The sequence below is a fragment of the Silurus aristotelis genome, assembly GCF_946808225.1.
Source record: "Silurus aristotelis genome assembly, chromosome: 22".
In the NCBI taxonomy this organism is placed as follows: Eukaryota; Metazoa; Chordata; class Actinopteri; order Siluriformes; family Siluridae; genus Silurus; species Silurus aristotelis.
The window spans coordinates 504,983-513,064 of NC_139595.1; the positions used below are offsets into that span (position 1 = coordinate 504,983).

General features: G+C 43.4%; 1 pseudogene across 1 annotated transcript in view; it reads left to right on the plus strand.

Annotated features, from left to right (window-relative positions):
* Positions 1-8,082, plus strand: part of LOC310717861 — a 91,104-nt pseudogene that overhangs the window by 5,201 nt on the left and 77,821 nt on the right. The window lies entirely within an intron of this gene.

The window sequence follows — 8,082 nt, forward strand, 5'->3', positions numbered from 1 at the left end:
GAGAGAGAGAGAGACACACCCCCTGTCTTAACATATTTTCCTTTTTCTAAGTCTGCTGGATTTGATGTGTGTGTGTGTGTGTGTGTGTGTGTGTGTGTGTGTGTGTGTGTGTGTGTGTGTGTGTGTGTGCGTGCATTTGTGAACCTTGACTCAATTCAGTCTTGTTCTAATTCCACCCCGTAGCCGTGCCCCTGATCATCATCATCATCATCATCATCATCATCATCACAGTGCAGTGATGTAAATCCCATGCTTTGAACAGCAGATAGCAGAGGTTTTCTATTGGTCAGTTCTGTAGAGTACTTGCCCACCACTGGGCTGTAAATCATTTGGTACCAGATTGTGAATCATTTAGTACTGGGCTGTGGATCATTTGGTATTTTACTTGATTTTGTTTCCATTGTATTGACTTCATGGTCTGCAGGGTGTTTTATTAAAAATCAAAAAGCACAATATTCACACACGAGAACGACCAGAACGCACTCAGAACAATGTCTATGAGGAGACTGAGCATGAAGCATGGGGACGAAGGTGACGAGCAACGATGAAACATGCTCGTACTCCTAAAAAAATGTATACTAATAAAACTGCTCGTACACCGATACGTCGCACTCGTACACCGGGTTCCAGTGGAACCTCGATACTCACAACCTCAACACTCGCGACCGCGATAGTTCACGGCTTTTCATTTGGAACCGGACTGAGAGTAACTCGCTAAACATCTGATCGTTCGCCAGAAGCCACGAGTGGCTTGAAAGCTCGAAGTAACATTTTGTGTGCTAATAAATTACATAAACATTTGTATTATTGTATTATTCATTTAAAGTAGTAAATAAAACATTTATAGTAAGTAATAATAAGTCATTCACAATTGTTGTTGAGTTTACACTTCAGTACAATTCCCCTTGAAAAAGGAAACATCAAAAGGAGTCAAAACCTCCACATTTCTGGTTAATCGCGACTGGTTATAGAACGTAACCCTGTGAGTATCGAGTGTGACTATATATATATATATACACATACACACTCTGTACTTCCAACAGGTTTTTTATTATTATTAGAATAATAAATGTGCTAAAACTCTGACAACATCAAAATATTCAGACTGAACAACTGAAAATGTGGCCTGTATTTGCATATGAAACCTGATTGGTTGTTGCATGCCGTTAACTTTACTAAACTTTGACATTGAATGTCACCTTTTACACACACACACACACACACACACACACACACACACACACACACACACACGTGTGTGTGAGATGCTTTCTGTGTTAGAGGTCAGAGGTCATGGTAAACATGTTAGTAATGTGTGTTAGTGTTGCTCTCATGTCACGCAGCATCCCGATTATAGACCCTGTGAGTATTGAAATCCTTCACACCCCACCCTAACTTTAAACACCTTACACACACACACACACACACACACACACACACACACACACATACTTTTTTACTAGAGGTCAGACGATAAAGTGCTTTTTTGTAATTAATCAGCTGATTGTGCTGTAAATTAGGCCGTTTATTATGCAGGCACATCCGACACACCAAACCATGTGTGTACATTCTGTGCTTGCTTGAGGGAACATACTCCTTCAAACCAGCAGGCGGCAGTAGTGTGCATTTAGCACCCACAGCCGACCATCAGCTTGGAGTGATCCTTCACCCAGCTGTAGTGGAGGTTACAGGGACACTCAGGGAACCAGTGCACTGATTAAAGAGGTTTGTGTTGCTCAATAAATGTTTAATTTAATCAATTTTCTGTATCACGTCTTATTAATTAACATACTTGGTAATAAAACTATTTCTGATTCTGAAACTGTTCTATCATGGTGTGGATGGAAAGAGAAATGGTGTAGGGGGATTCTGAAGGAAGAGTACAGTAAGAGTGTAGTGGAGGTGAAGAGAGTTTCTGATAGGGTGATGATCGTGAAGCTGGAAGATGAAGGAGTGATGATAAATGTCATCAGTGTTTATGCTCCACAAGTGGGTGTGAGATGGAGGAGAAGGAAAAGGACTATGTTCTATGTAGGAGATGCAGCCTGAAGGAGATTGGAGACTGTAAGGTGTTGGCGGGGGACAGTGTAGCTACACAGCATCGGATGGTGGTCTGTAGGACGGTTTTGGAAGTAAAGAAGAAGAGGAAGAGAGTGAGGACTGAAAGAAGAATAAGATGGTGGAAACTAAGAGGTCAGACAGGGGCTCAGTGGTGGTGAAGAGGTGCTGGATGCTGGCTTCTCCCATTAGGGGGCGCCACAGCGGATCATCCGTCTCCATACCCCCCTGTCCTCTACATCTGCCTCTTTCACACCAACTACCTGCATGTCTTCCCTCACCACATCCATAAACCTCCTCCTTGAGCTTCCTCTTTTCCTCCTTCCTGGTGGCTCCATCCTCAGCATTCTTCTACGGATATTCAGGACCCACATGTTTGATTTGACACTTGATTTACGCTGGATGCCCTTCCTAACCCAACCCAGCCCATTTATCCGGGCTTGGGACCGGCACTAAGAGTGCACTGGATTGTGCAACCCTAATGGCTGGGTTTTGGAAGGTACTTAGTGTAACACCTGGAAATAGAAAGGAAGAGAAGGAGACGTGGTGGTGGAATGAAGAAGTGCAGGAGAGCAGAAGGAGAAAGAGGTTGGAGAAACAGATTTGGGATCGACAGAGTGATGAGAAAAGTAGGCAGGAGTACAAGGAGATGCAGCAGCAGGTAATGAGGGATGTGGTGAAAGCCAAGGAAAAGGCATATGAGGAGCTGTAGGAGAAGTTGGACAATGAGGAAGAAGAAAAGGATTAGTAGCGATTGGCCAGGCAGAGGAACCGAGCTGGGAAGGATGTGCTGCAAGTTAGAGCAGTAAAGGATGGAGAGGGAAATGTGTTGACTAGTGAGGAGAGTGTGTTGAGAAGATGGAGGGAGTATTTTGAGCAGCTGATGAAAGAGTAAAGTGAAAGATAGAGAAGGTCCACCTGTATTTTTTACCTAAATTATGTAACTGACAGTTTTAAAAGTTCAGCACTAGTAGCCATTAGCTTCATTAGCGTCAGAGCAGCAGAGTAAAAGGTTACTTTAGTTCATGTCTTGAAGCCTCACAAGAAATCCTTAGACGTGTTCAAACATGCTGGACCTGAGCGCGCGCGCGTGTGTGTGTGTGTGTGTGTGTGTGTGTGTGTGTGTGTGTGTGTGTGTGTGTGTGTGAGTGTGTGAGAGAGAGAGAGAGACACAGTTTTCAAACGGCTAAAGGATTCCAAAGAAATGATAAGGGCCGGGCATGATCAGAAAACCGACATGCTTCCGACTTCCAGATCCGAGTGTTACTGATTCATGAGTTCAAGTAACCTGCACAGAGCATATAGTGAGGAAAAAATGAGAAATACAGACCAGAAAAGACAAGATGAGACAAGAAGAGACAAGAAAAGACAAGATGAAAACATATGAAGAAAAGAGACATCATTCTACTCCTCCTCCTCCTAATACTCATCATATTCCTACTCTTCATCACCCTCCTTCTCCTCCTCCTAATACTCATCATCCTCCTCCTACTCTTCATCACCCTCCTTCTCCTACTCTTCATCACCCTCCTTCTCCCCCTCCTAACTCATCATCCTCCTCCTACTCTTCATCACCCTCCTTCTCCTCCTCCTAATACTCATCATCTTCCTCCTACTCTTCATCACCCTCCTTCTCCTCCTCCTAATACTCATCATCCTCCTCCTACTCTTCATCACCCTCCTTCTCCCCCTCCTAATACTCACCATCCTCCTCCTACTCTTCATCAGCCTCCTTCTCCTACTCATCTTCATCATCCTCCTCCTAATACTTATATCCTCCTCCTTCTCCTCCTCCTGAACATCAACATGCAGCGTACAGCTCATGATCAGCACACGCCTGTGATGGACCAGTGATTATTCATGAAAGACATTCTGCACGCGTCATCCTCGTTCCAACAGAGATAAAAACTTCAGCAGCTGTCGCTCTTCACTGCACGCACGCACACACACACACACACACACACACACACACACACACACACACACACACACACACAGGAGGAGCAACGTGAGAATGGACAAAATAGTTCTATAATTCTAAAGACATCTCGGAATATTGCAGGTGATAACACTGATAACACATCTGTAAACATCTGTAAATCTGTAACATCATCACCAAAACTCATCACCAGAACCATCAAAACACAAGCTCTGGATAAGTTATTCTACTCGGTTATGGAACACGGTTAGACAGGAGGTCATGTGACCAGACTGTAGTGGTGACATCATGCACCTCAGATCTGATGAGAAGATGATGACAAACAGTGAGATGTTCACAGCTGGAGCAGTTATAAACAGCTGTTTGATTTCAGTGTGATTTATAAAAGAGAAGAATTCCCAGGGGTCATTCTGAAGGACATTCCCAATCTCCACACAGTGTTTTGAGTGTTTTGAGTGTGTGTGTGTGTGTGTGTGTGTGTGTGTGTGTGTGTGTGTGTGTGTGTGTTATTCTACACCAATGTGCTATTCCAGCCTCGGTACACAGGAAAGAAAAGGAAAGCAGTACCAGGAATAACAGCAGTTGTGTGGTGGTGGACAATAACAGCTGCAGTGTGAATGTACAGAGAAATAAATCAGCTCTCTCTCTCTCTCTCTCTCTCTCTCTCTCTCTCTCTCTCTCTCTCTCTCTCTCTCTCTCTCTCACACACACACACACACACACACACACACAGACATATAAAGACAAAAGTTCATAATGTAACAAAGATTTAGTCATTAAATCAATATAAATTAATAATCAGCAGTTGATCAGACCTCTAACCCCCACCTGTAACCAATCAGAACACAGCCCACAGAATCCAAACTCCAAACACAAAGCTTGTGAATAATTGACTGATTTCTATTTCTAATAATTTCCACTGTCTAACACACACTTAAAAGTGGCCAGAGGGAAAAAGGGGCGGAGTTACAATCATTCATATTTTTTACTCAGGTGTACAGTAAAGTGCAAGTAAAGTATTACAGGAATTCTGTTTACTGTCTAAGCTCCACCCAAGCCCCGCCCCTTCTCACCTGTCTCCCTCGTCACCTCGTGAACAAAGCAGAAATTCTGGGAGTGTAAAATTCGTCTAGTGTTTTTCTCTCCTTCTGTCTGTCTGTGTTTTTTTTCCCACGCTAACCGTCTGTCTGCACGTTTCTCGCTACGGAACCTCCTCGGGGTATTTTTTTAAACAAAGCTGAAACCTTGCAGGACAAGAACGTCACATTTCTAAAGAGCCAAAACAAAAAGGCAATAAAACCCTGCAGGCTTCGAGTGACACAAGCTGGAGGAAGCAGTGAAACACGACACACAAAAAAACACTGATTAAAACTTGGCCATGAAAACATGCAGGACAGGTATTACCCACAATCCCTTTCAGCGCTCGTGTACACACTAATGACTCTCCACTGTAAAGGGTTTGATTAGAATGAGACAATTAACGAGGAAGCAGCAGTCTGTCATCAGGACGTTCCTCACTCAGTGATCTCCAACTGAAAAGGTGTACAGATTCCAGACCAAGTGTGATTTAACCCTTTACACAGTGTGAGTGTGAATTCAGACACTAGCTGTGGGTCACGGCTCTGTTTACACACGATTCGTTTACAGAGTAAAAGTGTGTGATAAATAATCAACAAACTCAAAACAAGATGTTCAAGTGTTCCTCAAAAAGGTCAAATCTACAGACATGTTATGGTGATGTGACCTGATAAGAATCAAGTGTGGCCACGCCCCTTACAACAAACACATGGAGTGTTTATTGTGATAAGCGTGTGCACATGCTGTTCTTCTCTGAGGTCCATACAGGTCTCTTTATCAGCGGTTAAGCCCTCAGAGTTCAGATCAGAAACTCATGAGTTCCAATTCCAGGACCTCCAAGCTTGAGCAAGGCCCTAACCCTGGCAAATGCTTCGATTGCTGTGGATCAGAAGGTCTTCCAGTCCCATCTTAGTGCTACTAAACACTAAATAAGTAAAATGAGCTTATTAGAGAACAGAAACATCACCAAACATCTCCACATACTGTACCTCTTTTCTTTCTTACCGCCTCCTGCCAGCCTGACCGCTGGACTCGTCTTCAGCGTGGATTTCATTAAATGTTCATCAGGGGATTTGTTGGGAATCTGTGCAGTCTGTGAGGTTGATTAGAAACCAGGCACAGGATCGCGTTCTCCCAAAAACTCTAAGATCTTCCCATGCTCTCTGATCGAACACACATCCAGGAATGGAACTGAAGATACAGCTCAAGACGCTGCAGATCAAATCCCAAATAACCAGAGCACTTATACTGGCTCAGACATGCAGGTGTGTTATCTACACACACACACACACACACACACACACACACACACACACACACACACACACACACACACACACACACACACACACACTGCCAGAATGGAATAAAATCTAGGCTGGACTGAGTCTGTACCTGCTCAGAGATCACTACACACACACACACACACACACACACACACACACACACACACACACACACACACACACACACACACAGACACTTTTACAGAGATGAAAGAACCAGAAGCTCCAGTTCCACCTAGCTGGATTTTGCGTCTGTACTGCAATAAAATTCCTGAAAAAGGATAATGAACAGGCATGCACACACACACACACACACACACACACACACACAACACACACACACACAACACGTCAGTGTATGCGTCAGTGATTACACAAGTCCACAACACACAACATGTACAGGCAGTTTTTTTTATCGAACACACGAGATCCTGAGGTTAAAAGTGCAGCAGGAGACGAGCTCCAGGCTGAAGAACGATAACATCAGACTCAAAGTGTTTACGGAGAAATCTCAAGTAAAAAAACAGCAAAATGCATAAAATCTGATTTTATAATATATAATAACTAAATCTTTAAAAACAGAACCTGTGAAAAAGTGTGAAACCACCTGGAGTTTTATGGTTTAAACACCTGCAGTAAACGAGTGGAAGAAGTTGTGTGGGGTCTGAATGGGAGATTTTTATCTCTACCAGAGGAACTTGTGTGAGATGAAGAACAGGAGAGAAGATCTGATCAGACTCCCTCACACTTACACACACACATGGAGGTGGAAGTTTAATGGTTTGGGGTTGTTTTGGTTCCGGAAAGTGAAAGTGAACCAACATGTCTCCATTCCACACGTCAGCACCGTGAAGTTCCGTCTGGACTGCGGCTCATCGGAACCGAATTAACCGTACAACAAGACGACGAGCCGAAGCGCACGTGTGAGTTCTGTATGTGTTATTTAGAGAGCAGACAGACGTCTGGACTGATATTTATCATGGAACCACCTGGCCCAGACACCACACCTCAATCCTACTGAACTGCTCTGAGATGAAGAAGAAAATCTCCAACTGGTGAAGAACATCTTTCTAGAGAGTTTTACAAGAGACACAGCAAAATATTTCACCTGAACGTTTGGAGAAATTAAGTGTCCAGACGCCGAGTGTGTAAAACTTCATTTTTTTTAATTCTTTAGTTTTAGTTCAGTAGCAAAAGCAGAACAAAACAGGAATAGATTCTTATCCTCACAATTTGAATGATCAGCGAGACGTTTTATAAACAGGAAGTGAACCCGTAGTCTTACCTGTGAGACGACCGGAGACGCTCGTAATCCCCTCTGAAAGGAAACAACAAACAGGTGAAGTGTGTTTCTTTATTTATCTTTATTGTTCTTCCTGTTTGTGTTCTTCCTGTTCTCAGATCACCACAGGCAGGAAACAGGATTATATTTATAACATTCACCATAAACATCACGATCCATTGGGGCAGAAGGTGTTGATTAGTTCTCTTTTACAGCTGCTCTGACTGTAGTGCAGCTTTATATGATACCTTCTTGTTTCTATAGTTACAGCTCATTACAGCGAGACGTATCTAAAGAGGTCACGTACGGAAGGAGTCTCCAGTGTTAGGGGATTATTAGGAGAGAGAGAGAGAGAGAGAGAGAGAGAGAGAGAAAGAGAGAGAGAGAGAGAGAGAGAGTGTGTGAGTGAGTGAGAGAGAGAGAGTGTGAGTGAGTGAGAG